The 15,843-nt window shown below is 40.6% G+C and overlaps 1 long non-coding RNA gene across 1 annotated transcript in view; it reads left to right on the forward strand.

Annotated features, from left to right (window-relative positions):
* The window catches only part of LOC118972133 (uncharacterized), a 129,609-nt gene that overhangs the window by 27,343 nt on the left and 86,423 nt on the right, over positions 1-15,843 (forward strand). The window contains exon 2 of the long non-coding RNA XR_005060963.2: positions 6,526-6,624. This is a non-coding gene — a long non-coding RNA (uncharacterized lncRNA). The remainder of the gene's footprint in view (positions 1-6,525; positions 6,625-15,843) is intronic.

The raw sequence follows: 15,843 nt of genomic DNA on the forward strand, positions 1-15,843 counted from the left end.
ATGTTGAGCGTCTGAAACATAAGACCAACAAACAGCAGGCTTTCATTGAACATGATTGTGCAAGACTGGTGCTTGGGGACCTCTTCCTTACCCCATTCATTCATTCATTCATTTATTGAATATTTATTAAGCACCGTTCATCCAGTTGATGCCAAAGAAGGTCAGTAAAATCTCTGATGACAAAATTCAGAGTTGTCTATTGGAGGAGTAAGACAAGTACACAGAATTCCAAAGGTGGGATTGGTGCTAAGGGAATACAGATACAAGCTCTCATTCAACAACTATTCTCAAAACTCTGTACTTTCAAAATGTGCCACAATGATTACATGTTTTCTGTATTCACTCATGCATTCGGTGAATGATTACTGACTGACAGTCTGGGGTGTGCTGGGTACCAGAAGCAGGAAGGACAGCAGCCATCAAAGAACTCGCTGTCTGCTCCAGGAAATCGTCAAGGGGAGGGACAGTGACAGTCCTCAATGGGAAAGACACGGGCTTCAGAAAGCACAAAGCAGGGATCCCACCTAGTCTGGGTGAGAGTTAGGGAGGGTAAAGTAGGCGCTGAAGGCTTTCCGAAAAGAGTAGTCTGGAAGCTGTGAGGGGAAGTCAGCCAGATGAAAGGATAGCAGAGTTTCTGTGAGACCCAGGAGGTCTTGCGAGTGAGGCAGCAGGCCAGGTGGGGGCTGCTGGAGTGGGGAGGCGGTGGGGGCTTGGGGAGGGGATGGACCCAGGACCATAGGGGCTTCCCAAAGAATGGACACTGAGCAGCAGCCTGAGGAAGGGATGCTCCTGAGATCAAATCTGGAAAAGCAGGATAAGGATAGAGAACCTCAGCTGTCATTGCAGGGAGACAATCTAGACCTCACTTCTCCCAGCCAACTAACATCCTGAAGGGGCACCAAATACCCTACGTTGAATCAAAGTATTGTTCTGGTTACTTCAAGTTTTCCCCAGATTTGCCGTACACAACTGGCGAGAAGTAAATAGCTCCTGTCACTGCTCAAGAGTCCTAAAGTGGAGATTTTAAACACGCATGTGCACCCACGCACACACACTTGCTAGGTTTGCTTATCTCTGTGAAAAACTGTTTACACAGGCCTGTGCAACTTTCCAGGGGCAGCTGCTGGCCAGGCCTCCAGCTGGCGACCACATGGGTCATGGCCTTGGCAGCCAGCCGAAAAGCTGAAACCACAAAGTACATGACTTGGGGCAATTTAATAGACATACTGATTTATTTTATTGCATTTTAAATATGCTCAGAGGCCTCCAAAGAAGTACCCATGCAAGCCTGATGTGGATCTCCACAAGCATGAGCCCGAACCCGCTCCTAGCTCAACCTCTCGGTCCTTGAGCTAGCTGCAGCCAGCAGCCTGGGGCTATCTTTTCCAGTGACTGCACTGAGGCCCAGTGCTCTGCTGCCCTGTCGCACTGAGTGTCCCAGGAGGGGTCTGGAGAGGGAGGTGAGACCCATGACCAGAATTTTACTGCAAGAGCCCAACATGTAGCACTCAGGACATCCAGTGCTGGGTTATGCAAAGTACCTAGGCAGGCCTGGTAGATCCTGGCTTTACTACACTTGACGTTTGTGACTAAGCCAGCCTTGAAGGGTGTGGGAGGTGGTAAACAAGATGCTAGATGTAAAAGCACTCTGTGAACTGGGGAATATAAATATTGTCTGTGGTCATTCTTCCCTCTGCCCAAAGGAAAGACCTGGGAGGGATCCAGCTGGTTACCTACCCAAGGCAGAAATGGCAGCAGGAATGGCTGGAGGGAGAAAGACCATGCCAGGGCCATTGGCAGAGAAGAGACTTGCCTGGCAGAACTGGGCAATTGGCAAAGCAGGCTTCAGGACCACAATCTCCAGGTGGCCTTATTTGGAGTGTGTCCTTTAGCTTGTCCTCCACTCTGATTTTCCCTGGGTGCCTCCTGGGATCACCCGACTGTCTGTGACTGCCAGGACCTGGAGACAGCCGCCCTGCGTTCAGTCCTCCAGGCTGCTTCTCCAAGAATACAGCTCACAGTCGGGATTGGCATCATTTTTAATCCCATTCCATTCCCATAGGGAAGGAAGATTATGATTAACCCCATTTTACAGATGAAGAAATTGGAGCCTAGGGAGGTTCCAGAATCATGCTCAAAGTCACTGTCAACAGTGCTTCCTTTCCAGTATCCCAACAGCTTTTCCAAATGTATTTATTCACTTGGCAAATATTTATTGAACACCTACAAACCACTAGACTTGTCTTAGGCAAAAGGGATGCATAGATGAATAACAACAGCAGCAAAAGCCACTGAGATGCCTTCCCTCAGGGAGCATACATTCTAGAGAAGGGAGAAAATGAATCAGCTTGCAAAGAAATTAATTAACAAGTTAAGTTCTCATAAAAGAGGGAAGGCCTTTCTCAAGAGGAGGCAGTGGTGGAGCTGAAACCACCTAATGGATGAGGAGGAAGTGTTTCCACGGAGAGGGAATAGCCAGCACACAGGTCCTGAGGCTATGCTGTCAAAGGGAATGTTGGAAGGCCTGTGTGAAGGGAAGGTTGTGAATGAGGTGGGGTGGCGGGACAATGGAGGCAGACGAGATCCAGGAGAGACTGGCAAGGGCCAGAGAGGGAGGGCCTTGGAGACAGTGCGGAGAGTTTGAGTTTTTTTCTAAACGCCTTGGCAGACTATGGAGGCTTTGAGGAATTGACATGATCTGCACAAAAGGTAGGGATTGGACTGGAGTTTAGGCGTGGCAGGAAGTGAAAGTGAGTAGTTCCTACAGAAGAGGCTGGTCCTGGCCTGGAGCTGCCCACACTGGAGATGGAGAGATGGGGAGGGGTTCAGGATTCACTGCTGCCCTGGATGTAGGCGTGGTGAAAAGCCAGGACTCAAGGGTGTGAGGAACTTTGGGATGGGGGCGGAGAAATCTGGCGAAGTAGGTTGGCGGCATGGGCAGGGCTGTGGTGCAGAAATCCATGCGTATGTTCTGGCCATGGTAAATGTGAGATTTGTGTAGGCACTGGGGATTAAACATGGGCTAAAATAGACACAGTTCCTGTCCTCACTTCAGCAGTGGTGTGTGGCTGGTGGTAGCCACAGACGTCTCCCAAAGAGGATCTGAACTGGGGTCCATGGATATGCTTGAGGGGAGTCTGTGAGCTTCCTAAAATTTTGCCTTCCAATCTTCCACCACTTGAATCCTTTTCAAATATGATTAAAATTATTGCTCTCCTCAGTAAAAACACATACATACAGAGTTACACAACCCCTCTAGGGCTTCCTCTCCCTACTGTAGAGCTTGTATTCTGGTCCTAGTGCACTCTGTGCAGATGCCTGCACGTCCTCCGTGATTTCTCACCTTCAAGCCTCTGCTCATGCAGCCCCTTCCACCTGGGAGGACTTATCCTTCATCTCTTGCCCCTGCTGCTTAGCTAACCTCCAGTCATACTTCTTATCTCTGTGCCTTCCCCTGAATGAAAAATGTACCTGGTCCATGCCCTCCATGAGCTTATGGTCTAGCTGGGAAATAGAGACATCAAGCAAGGAATGCCCGTGAAGCGGGATGAGACCTTGAAGGAGAAGGGCAAGGTGTGATGGGGCATCTGGCGTGGCCATAGGTGGTGGTGAATAGAGTACATCAGGGAAGAGTTTCTGAGAGCAGCAACCTCTCTGTGGAGAATGGAAAAAGAAGTGAAGATGTCCTGGGTGGTGGGGACAGGGAGACGACAGCATGTGTAAAGGCCTGGGGTGAGGGAGCATGTTGCATAAGGGGAAATAGTGGGGAGAGGGCTTTGTAGGTTGAGAAAAGGTGCAGTGGGAAGACATTGAGAGATGGGACAGTACATGATCAGCTTTGTGTTTGAGAAAGAGCACTGGCTGCTGGGTGCAGCACAGATGTGGGCGGAAGGGCCAGGAGAGGCAAGCAGGCAGCCGTGTTCCTGCCTTAGCCACCGAAGGGGGAATGCCTGCTCTGCTGTGGTCAGGGTAGTGTGCAGGAGGGCGGCTTGGGCGCTCCTCTCCCCCCACTCTGCACCTTAAGCCCGTGTTGAAATAACAATCATTTATACCAACAGAAGCTGCCTTATTTCCCTCTCCCAGGTGATAAAAATTCATCCTTTCTTGAAAGTAGGCCATTTGGGATATGCGATGGAAAAGAGAATACAGTTGACCCTTGAACAACACAGGGGTTAGAGGCGCCAATGCACCACCCCCACCCAATCCTGTGTGGTCAAAAATCAGCATGTAACTTTGGATTCCCCCAAAACAGTACTACTAGTTACCTACTGTTGACTGGAAGCCTCACCAATAACATAAACCGTCAATTAACACATATTTTGTATGTTACATGTATTATATTCTGTATTCCTACAGGATATAAATCAAGTTAGAGAAAAGAAAATGTTTTTTTAAACTGTTGCAAATCTCCAGAAAGTTTTCCAATGTATTTATTGGAAAAATCTACATGTAAGTAGGCTCGCACAGTTCAGACCTGTGTTGTTCAAGGTTCAACTGTATGTCCTTGCTCTATGGAAACAAATGGCCTGTTGAGACAACCCCTTTCTAAATGAGTCCTCTAAGCCTGTTCTATGCCTGACAATTCTGCATTGTTTGGAAGTACTTACTGCCATCACTGATGAGTGGTGGGGCTTGCAGACCCCAATATTGCATTCTTGAGCCATCCTCCTATCAGCTTGGCAGGAGGCAGAGAAGTGTGATGTTTATGGGGCCAGGGGAGGTGTTGGGAGACCCACAGAGAGAGAGAGAGGGCTTGGCTGGCTCTTCTCAAGTTGACCCAAAGGATTTCTCTCAAGATTGGGAGATATTGGAAGAATGTAGCACTTGATTCTGGTTTATAACGAACTGGGGAAATAGTAAGGGGGTAGATTTTGGAGATAATAATGCTTTCAAAGCCGTTCCTGTGATCTTCCGTGCTTTAGGGTTTATTAGCATCCAAACATTGGCAGCCCTAGTCAGAACATGCTCAGGGCATCGGAACTGCTTCCTGGAATCACAGTCTTCTACCCACATGGCATAAGCTCTAAATGCAGGCTCACGGGTCAGACAGCCCAAGTTCAAAATGTGATGCTGCCACTGGGTGACTCAAATTCTTTGACTCTCTGTTTACCCATTTGAAAATCAGGATGCTAATATGACCCACTTCACAGGATTGCTGTGAGGGTGAAATGGGATGGCCCGTGCCAAGTACCTCGTACATCCTGTTAATAGTTAGTAGTTGTGGAATGCTTACTATGACTTGTAACTAAACTATCCGGCAACTCAAACTCCCTCCCACCCCCAACCATTTGTTATCTCACTTCTTATTGCCACAAACACTTTGAGATGTCCTTGAATTTGCTAGAATAGTCTCAAACAAGATTACCCCTAAAAACCAGTGCTTGGAGCTGTGAAATAATCGATTAGCTTTCTTATATGATTGATTTTGCTCAGTATTAAGTATCTAAATCTAAGTAAACATGAAAAAAATGGAGAAAAGCAATAAAACCAAATTTTAAAGTCTGTATCAGTACAGAAAAGGAGTAGATGTTTAAAAAGACAAACTCAGTGTCATCCCCAGTGAAGCCAGAAAACACGAATACTGGTGGTGGGTGTATCTGAGTGATGAGGCAAGAGGTGTTCTCTTTTCTTTTTTCACTACATCTGCCATTTTCCAACTTTCCTTTAAGGAACCTATATTACTTACACACATTTAAAAAAAATCATTATTAGAAAGAAGAGAAAAAGCAGTGCAAGTGCTAATGTTGTTTCAAACTTCTGTGAATGTTCATAGCAGTGCAAAATAAGCTAGTTACAGCTTCAAAAAATTAACTAGTTTAATTCATGCTGTTTGTTCACTGAGAGTTAATTTAATATACTTATCCTAGAAAATAATGCATTATTCAGTTTAATCAATATTCATTTGCTTTTTGCATAATCATATTTGCAAAAGCATTTATTAACAATGTGCCTGCAGACTCACAGGGGAAGGCCATGCTATAAGTAGAGTAAAATTTTTGAAATAAAAGAAAAACAATGAATTCATCGACATTAGACAAATAATTGATTCTAATATGCTTGCAGGTTTCCATTTAAAATGCATCCAGGAGTCCTTTGTATATGTGTTTTCATTGGAAGCAACAATAGATACACTGTCAAATTAATGACTATCATGTTAATTCAAAAGGAAATTAAATCTGGGTTATTATTAAATAGTTGGCATATTGGTGCGTGTAACATTGGCTTTTTCTACATAACCTCAATTGACTGGAACAGTTGATGCCATGGATATTTGCAAATGTTTGTTCTTGTGCAGCTAAGAAATACATATTTTTCCATTTTAATACAGATGCTTAATATTATGTAGACACAGATAAAAATTCATGTTAGGTTTTTCAAACATTCGGAATTGAAAAATGTCACCTTTTAGGAAAAAGAGAAGTTTCCTGTGAATGAGTCCTATTTGCATCCTTGAATTTTTCTTTAAGAATATTTTTTATATTGTGAATATTATTTCTCACTGATTCATTTTATGTAATTTTTCAGAGCTCAAACTTTGGAGGAAAACACTGGGAAACTGGATTTAGAGGACTGTTGACTAGCTTCCATACGGCATTCAGAATGATACCCCTTTTGGAGAAATGGGTAATGTTACAGTGGTTCTTTGTTTCTATTTTATTTGTTTAGTATTTTTTGAGCTTAAGTATAGCTGTAAATATTTTCTTAAATAAAACTATCAGTTAAAACTATTATCAGCTAGGTTGTACATTTCCAGAAAACCATAGCTTGGGGGCAGAGATTGGAGGAGGCCAATTCATTATTTTAACTTCCAGATTGTAGAACAAACTCTGAAGGATTTAACATGGCTCTTGTCATGACACACACCTAAACATCATTTTATCCTAAGGAGAAGTGTCTAAAGCCTTAAATTTCAATATTATTCAGAAAGAATTACATGAAAAAGGTGCCTAAGTAAGGTAATACTCTACAAATGGGGGCGGGTTGAAGAGATAAAGTAATATTAAGAAAATTTTAGTAGAATGGTCATGAGATATCTTCCAAATATAGGTGTATCCCACTTAACTACAACTCATTAAGTGGAATATACTTACAGAAGTTACAAATTATGGCAAAAATCCTTCATCTAGCATCTTATGCCTCAACTATGCAGAAAGATTAGGTGTCTTCTCCCTACTGAACTTAAAGGGGCATTGAGCAAACATTGCAACTACTGGTAGGCTTGAACAGGGTTATTAAATAAACAAACAGTTAAGGGATTTCCTATAAGATAAACCCTTTTACAGAAGAAGCAGCTAAATGCTTTGAATTTTCAAAGAAAATATTTATCTAGGGAGAGGTGAGCAGTGGAATACATTTAACAACTAAGGCAATGAACACCACATGCCTCCAGATGTAATCAGAACAGCATTTCTATTTTTTACTATAAAAGTGCAATTTATCTTAAAATAAGTCATTTTTGAAAGCCTTGGTACTTTTTTTAATGTGGTTAAAAAAAACAAAAACCTTGCCACATTCTAAAATGTGATTTGTATTACTTCTTAGTGGCCACAGAACCCTCATGAAAACAGGTATAAGTTATGACCGAGGTTGATGAGGGCAATATGGTTTAATTTACAAAACTCGGCATCAGAGCCAACATTTCTGGAAGACATCAGTTCAAGAAAGGCAAGCTCATCTGTGCCTGAAGTGGCTGGGTCCCAGCAGTTTCAGCTGCTCTCCAAAGCCATCTACTGGGCCATGTCTGTCTTCAGTGTAGTCAATGCTAGATCAATCGTTTGTATCAGTTGGCAAGGTGACAATGATTTCTCAAAACCTGCAGATCATATTCAAATGTAAATGCGGGTGCAAGCTTTCTTTAATGTGCCTACGAAAAATCTTTAAAGTTCCTGAATTCTGTATCAGACTCAGAGGCTTCTCAGTTGTGATTTTAGATTTTAGGAATGACCCTTAATATGAGGGATGGTCACAACTTAATATAAACTGTTGTATATTTAAGAAACTATATATGAACTTTAACTGCAAACCTAAAGGCTATTATAGAAACACAAAAATAAAAAGAAAGGAATGCAATTACCTTAATAATAATAAAAAATAAAAAAAACAAAAGGAATGCAAGTATAACACTAAAGAAAACCATCAAATCACAAGAGGAGAGTATAAGAGAGGAAGAAAGGAAAAGAGGAACTACAAAAAACAACCAGAAAACAATTAGTAAAATGGCAATAAGTACATAATTATTAATAATTACTATAAATAATTACTTTAACTGTAAATCGGCTAAATGCACCAATCAAAAGACATAGGGTGATTGAACAGATAAAGAAGCAAGGTCTATCTATATGCTGCTTACAAGAGACTCATTTCAAAACTGAAGACATGCACAGACCAAAAGTAAGGAATGGAAAAAGATATTTCCCCTGAATAAAAGAGAGAAAAGGCAGGAATACAATACTTAAATCAAACAAAATAGACTTCAAAACACAGTAACAAGAGACAAAAAGGGCATTACACAGTGATAAAGGGATGAGTCCAACAAGAGGATATAACAATTGTAAATACCTATGCACCCAGCATAGGAGTAGCTAAATATATATAAAACAAAAACTAACAGACCTAAAGGAAGAAATAGACAACAGCACAATAATACTAGGGGATTTAATACCCCACTTACATCAATGGATAGATCATCCAGACACAGAATAAAAAAGGAAACTGGCATTCAACAACACATCAGACCAGATGGACTTAACAGATATATACAGAACACTCCATCCAAAAGCAGCAGAATACACATTCTTCTCAAATGCATATGGAACATTCTACAGAATAGATCACATATTAAGGCACCAAAAAAGTCTCAATAAACTTAAGAAGATCAAAATTGTATCAAGCATTTTTTCAGACTACAATGTTAAGAAACTATATATTAGTTACATGAAGAAAGCCAGAAAAATCACAAATACCTGGAGTCTAAACAACATACTTCTAAATAATACATAGATCAATGAAAAGATCAAAGAGGAAGTCAGACAACACATGGAGACAGATGAAAACAGAAACACGACAGTTCAAAATATGTGGGGTGCAGTGAAAGGAGTTCTAGGAGGTACATCGCAAGACAGGCCTACCTCAAGAAACAAGAACAATCCCAAATAAACAATCTAAACTCACACCTGAAGAAACTAGAAAAAGAAGAACTAATGAACTAATGAAACCCAAAGTTAGCAGGAGGGATATAATAAAGGTCAGAGCAGAAATAAATAAAATAGAAAATAAGAAAACAATAGAAAAAAAATCAATGAAACCAAGAGCTGGTGCTTCAAGAAGATAAACGACATAGATAAAACCCCTAGCCTGATTCATCAAGAGAAAAAGAGAAAGGATACTAATAACAAAATCAGAAACAAAAAAGAAGTTACAACTGATATCACAGAAATTCAAAGAATTATAAGAGAATTGGATGAAAAAGTATATGCCAATAAATTGGACAACCTAGAAGAAATGGACAAATTCCTAGAAACATACAATCTCCCAAGACTGACCCACAAAGAAACAAAATCTGAACAGACAGATTACTACTAATGACATTGAATTGGTAATCAAAAATCTCCCAACAAAATTCCAGGTCCAGATGACTTCACAGGTGAATTCTACCAAATTCTACCAAATTGTTTATGCTCTACTATTAAAGAAGAGCTAATACCTATCCTTCTTAAAGTACTCCAAAAAATCGAAGAGGAAGGAATACTTCCAAATTCATTCTATAAGGCCAGCATCACTCTAATACCAAAACTAGACAAATGTAATACAAAAAAAGAAAATTACAGACCAATATCCCTGATGAACATAGATGCAAACATCCTCCACAAAATATTAGGAAACTAAATTCAATAATACATCAAAAAGATAATGCATCAAGAACAAGTGGGATTTATTCCAGGGATGCAAGCATGGTACAATATTTGTAAATCAATCAGTGTGGTACACCACACTAGTAAGAGGAAGAATAAAAAACATATGATCATCTCAATATATGCTGAAAAAGCATTTGACAGAATTTGTCATTCATTCATGATAAAAACTCTCAGCAAAGTGGGTATAGAGGGAATATACCTCAGCATAATAAAGGCCATATACAATAAATCCATAGGTAACATCATGCTCAATAGTGAAAAGCTAAAAGCTTTTCCTCTAAGATCAGGAACAAGAAAAGGATGCCCACTCTCACCACTTTTGTTCAACATAGTACTAGAAGTTCTAGCTCTGGCAATCAGACAAGATAAAGAGATAAAAGGAATCCAGACTGGTAAGGAAGAAATAAAACTGTCACTATTTACAGATGACAAGATACTATATGTAGAAAACCCTAAAGACTCTGCCAAAAAACTATTCGAACTAATAACTAGATTCAGTGAAGTTGTAGTACGCAAAACTAATACACAGAGGTCTTTTGCATTCCTATATACATATAACAAACTAGCAGAAAGAGAAATCAGGAAAACAATTCCATTTACAATTTCATTAGAAAGGATAAAATAACTAGTAATAAACCTTTAAGAAGTAAAATACCTGTACACTGAAACTATAAGACACTGATGAAAGAAATTGAAAAAGACACAAATAAGTGGAAATCTATCCTATGCTCATGGATGGAAGAATTAGTATTGTCTAAAGACCCATCCTATAAATAATCCTAAAATGTCTATGGAACCACAAAAAACCCTGAATAGCCAAAACAATCTTGAGAAAGAAGAACAAAGCTGGGGGTATCACACTCCCTGATTTCAAGCTATTCTACAAAGCCACAGTGATTAAAACAGTATGGTACTGGCACAAGAATAGATCCACACAGATCAATGGAGAAGAATTGAGAGCCCAGAAATAAACCCACACATATATGGTCAATTAATGTATGACAAAGGAGGCAAGAATATACAATGGGTAAAAGACTGCCTCTTCAAAAATGGTGTTGGGAAAACTGGACAGCTACATGCAAGAGTATGAAACTGGGTCACTGTCTAATACCATACACAAAAGTAAACTCAAAATTGATTTAAGACCTCAATGTAAGACATGAAACCATAAAACTCTTAGAAGAAAACATAGAAAGAATCTCTTGAATATCAGCATGAGCAATTTTTTTCTGGACATGTCTCCCCAGGCAAGGAAAACAAAATAAAAAAAAACAAGTGGTACTCCATCAAACTAAAAAGCTTTTGTACAGCAAATGAAACCATCAGCAAAACAAAAAGGCAGCCTACAGTATGAGAGAATATATTTATTTGCAAATGATATATCCAATAGGCAATAATATCCAAAATATATAAAGAACTCACCACCAAATATGTACAACTCACCACCAAAAAAATGAATTACCCAATTTAAAAACAGGTAGAGGACCTAAATAGATATTTTCCAAAGAAGACATATAGATGGTCAACATGAAAAGATGCCCCACATCACTAATTATCAGGGTCAGGGAAATGCAAATCAAAACCACAATGAGGTATTACCTCACACCAATTAGAAGGGCCACTATCCAAAAGACTAGAAATAATAAGTATTGGTGAGGATGTGGAGAAAGGAGAACCCTCCTTGCACTGTTGGCAGAAATGTAAATTGGTGCAGCCACTGTGGAAAGCAGTACAGAGGTTCCTCAAAAAACTAAAAATACAAATACTGTTTTACCCAGTAATTCCACTTCTAGGGATTTACCTGAAAAAAAAACTCACAGATTTGAAAGGATATATGCACCCCTATGTTTATTGCCCCATTATTTACAATAGCCAAGAAATGGAAGCAAACAAAGTGTCCATCAGTAGATGAATGGATAAGGAACAGGTGGTTCACATACACAATGGAATACTATTTAGCCAGGAAAAAGTAAGTAATCTTACCATTAACACAACATGGATGGACCTAGAGGGTATTCTGCTCAGTGAAATAAGGCAGGCAGAGAAATACAAACAACATATGATTTCACTTGTATGTGGAATCTAAACAAACAAAACAGCAATAGACATATAGACACTGAGAAGTGTCTGGTAGGTACCATGGGGCAGGGGTTGGGGTGGTTGGGTGAAATAGGTGAAGGGGGTAAAGAAACATACCATCTAAATCATATATAAATTAGTCACAGCAATGAAAGTAGAAAATAGAGAATAGAGTCAATATTTCCTTAACATTCTATATTGACAGTAACTACACTACTTGGGGTGAGCATTTAGTAATGTAGGTAACTGTCAAATCACTATGTTGTACACTCACAACCAATATAATATTGTATATCAACTATACTTCAATAAGTAAATAAATAAAGGATCTTTAAAAAGTATCATGGATGGTTCCAGGGACCTGCTTCCCCTGCCCCCGTAACCCTGCTCTGGACAGCAGAGTCTTAGCAGTTTGTTAAAGAAAGACTTCATCTGAATATCCTACCAGATTGGCACAGGTACAGTGGTGCAGGGCAAATAGGGTTTATAACCCAACACCAGGTACTAGCACAGTGACTTCTTCTTAGAGAGACATTCACACTTTGTAGATGCCCGAAGGTCAGGATTCGTCCTTGTCAATCAGGGGTGGTATCTCTTATGCAAAAGAGAACCTTCCCAGTTGGGAAGTTTTATCATCTCAGAGGATAAAGGTCCTGCAGGACACAGAGTTCATTACTCAGGTGCCAGCAAACTCGCCTGATATCTGTAGGCTCCAGAGGGTTGCCGCTCCATAACCAAACCTGCACAGTCATTTAAGGGGTGGGGGACTCTTCCACATCCAAGGGGAAGCAATGCATTTTATAAAGCACCCCAAGTAATGCACTCTGTGTCACCTGGAAAGGTTTTGACTTTTTCACTCTTGTGCCAATTTCCTGCCAAAGTAAAGAACTTTATGTTATATTTATAAATCTACATGTTAAACAAGGTTACCTTTCAGGTATATTACCCTGTGAGTCAACAGTTGCTATGGTATTGCTACTGTATGCAAAAGTAAGGGTACAGCCACAACTAATCTTTGCCTCTACCCCTAGCTGGTCTCAGTGTTATCCTTCATTTGGCCAAACTTGGTATTTCCTACCCCACTCCCACTCCCTTCCGTGTTGAAATGTCAGACTGTGATTCATGCACTTACTGCACCTGTGTATCTCTCCTAAGGCTGTATTTTGTAGGTGGGTGGGCTGCAGTGCTGAGTTTTGAGAATTGTGGGTTGCTTAACACACATAGTAATGTGAAGTCATATGACATGAAAAGTGTTGCTCTTCAATTTTAAACCAGCCACCCCAAAGCATCTGCCCCCAAAATCCTATCAATCCAGTAAGAGAAATATACCTGTGTTCGAATTAAGTCACTCATTTTAAAACTCCTTTTCTTTGGAAAACTTTCAAAATATACATAAGTAGAGAAAATAGGACAGTGAGGTCCCACTGACCCATCACCCAGCAGTAATTACGGCCCAGCCTCCGACAGTAACTATGATTTTGCCATACTTGCTTCATCTGCTCACCTCCTCCCTGCCTTGGGCTGCATTTTGTTAAAGCAAGTGCCAGACTCATGTCGTTTCACCCTGTGTACTTCAGGATACCTTTTAAACATACATGGACATTTTCTTAGATGGCCAGAATGCCATGTTTGTAGCTAATCCAATTAATGACAATCCCTTGTCATCCTGTTATACCCAGTTCATAGTCACATATCCCAGATTTCTCAAAAATGCAAACCATTCAATTTAATCATTCCTCTACAAGAACAGGTAAGAGCATCTGATTAGAGCTCCTTACCAGATTTTCTGTACAGAACAACTCCCCAAGGGCCCCACTTGGTGGGGGCTCAGTCAATGCTTGTTGAATCTGGCCTTTTTCTTGTTGGAGGAGAGAAATCAAAAGTGACACAAGGAAAGGTAATTTTTCCAGGGCAGCTGCAGCCCCTGGGATTGAAGCCTGAGAAAGCCGCAATTGATTTTTGCAGCCTCCTGCCCCAGCATGCTGGTGCTCCTGTAGCGACTATTGCAGGCGTATCAAAAAGGCCACCTTCCTGTCTGCCTCTGTTCTCCGTTCATGGTGTGCATGTGCAGTTAATTGAGAGACTGATTAAAGAGTCAACTAACCCAAACTGAGTGGTTTTGTTTTCTCCTTTTTCATTTGATTCAGCTATAAAAGATTAAGGAAATGCATTTCCCTTCCCTCCCAAAAGTGCAAAACCTCAAACGCATGCCAGCTAACTGTTCTCTCCTATGACTAATTGATGTTTTGCACTCACAGCCTTGAAAAATAATCCTTCCCATGCACAGTGCTGGTTGCAATGAGATACATTAGGATGACAGCTTGAGCCCTTGTGAAGGTATGGAACTCAGCATGTAGATAATTGTGTCTGCAATTTTAAAATTTCAGATAAACTGTTTGGGGAGAAGGCTGGCTTGCCAGCACTTGGACAGCTGTGCCCAAAGGTGCAGCTCAGCCACTCTTTGGCCCCAGCAGCTTTGAACCAGCCATGTGTAACCTGGCAAAGCACCTAGTACCATGCTTGGCAAATGGGGATGAGTCAACAAATGTTTGAAGCTTGAATGAATACAAAAAGAAGTCAGTCTTCTCTGTGGCATCTTACTACACTGATGGACAGTGACTGCAATGGGGTATGGGGGGAGGGTACTCAAGAATAAGGGTGAATGGAATAACCACATTGTTTTTTTGTGAAACCTTCATAAGAGTGTGTATCAGTGATACCTTAATTTAAAAAAAAGTCAGTCTTAACACAATTAAAGTTTGTCCACCAAGAAAAGAAAAAGAGAAAGTAAATCAGCCAGTCCCAGAGTAGCGCACAGGAAACGGCAGCCCAGAGGGCTGTAAGTGAGCCCAGTCCCATGCGTGCTGACTATAGGCTCTTGGTTGACTCCCACTGGCTAGCTACATGGCGCAAATGAAATCCTTCATTTCAAATGAGTATTTAACGTGTTTTTTCTCAAAAGATCTGGTCATCTCCCTAGCACTCACAAATTTCTGTTTTTAGTTGTGGATAAGGAAAGTAAAAAATCATAGTTAAAAATTCTCCAAACCCACACATATTAAAGTTTCAGTTATGTAAAGAGTGAAGAGAGATCAACTCAGCCAGAATTGTTGGGTGGCCTTGTGGGTGGAGGATTCAGGCAGGAGCTGCTGAATGGTACAGAAGTTGCTAGGAGAGCTCTAAAACCATGCCCACCCTTCTACCCCGTAATCTCACTGAGGGGACCATATCCCAAGGAAATAATCCAAAAGACAAAGTCTCATTTCATAAGGATATTTATAGCAAAGTCATTTATAATAGGGGAAGATTGGAAACAACCCAACTGCCCAACAGAAAGGGGCCCGGCTAAGCCATAAATAGCATACCAGCTCAGTGGTGCACTGTGCAGCCACCGGAGCATCAAGCAGATGATTTGTTTCAATGTGTGGCAACGTCTGCACAGAAGAGTGTCAATTAGAAAAAGCAGAACAAGAAACATCATGTGCCCAGTGATTACAACTCTGTGAAAATATACCTGGTATTGTGAAAAGGGTCAGAAAGGCATCAAAAGTGGTGCAAACGTACACTCGAAACTAGTATAATATTGTATGTCAATTATTCCTCGACAAAATAAATAAATAAATAAATGTTTAAAAAATAAAGTGATCGTTGATATATATTTTTAAAGAGTGATGTAAGCAGAGCTGTTAACTTCACTGAATTCCTTTCCTGCCTTGTGGATGGTTTAAGTGTGTGATGCATAGAAAGGCAGGCAGGCAGGCAAACCACTGCTTCTTCAACATTCTGTTTAAAACATAAATGGGTTGCCATTTAAAACATTGTCATTTAGAGATGTTTATCGATTAAGAAC

The sequence above is a fragment of the Manis javanica genome, chromosome X, assembly GCF_040802235.1.
Source record: "Manis javanica isolate MJ-LG chromosome X, MJ_LKY, whole genome shotgun sequence".
In the NCBI taxonomy this organism is placed as follows: domain Eukaryota; kingdom Metazoa; phylum Chordata; class Mammalia; order Pholidota; family Manidae; genus Manis; species Manis javanica.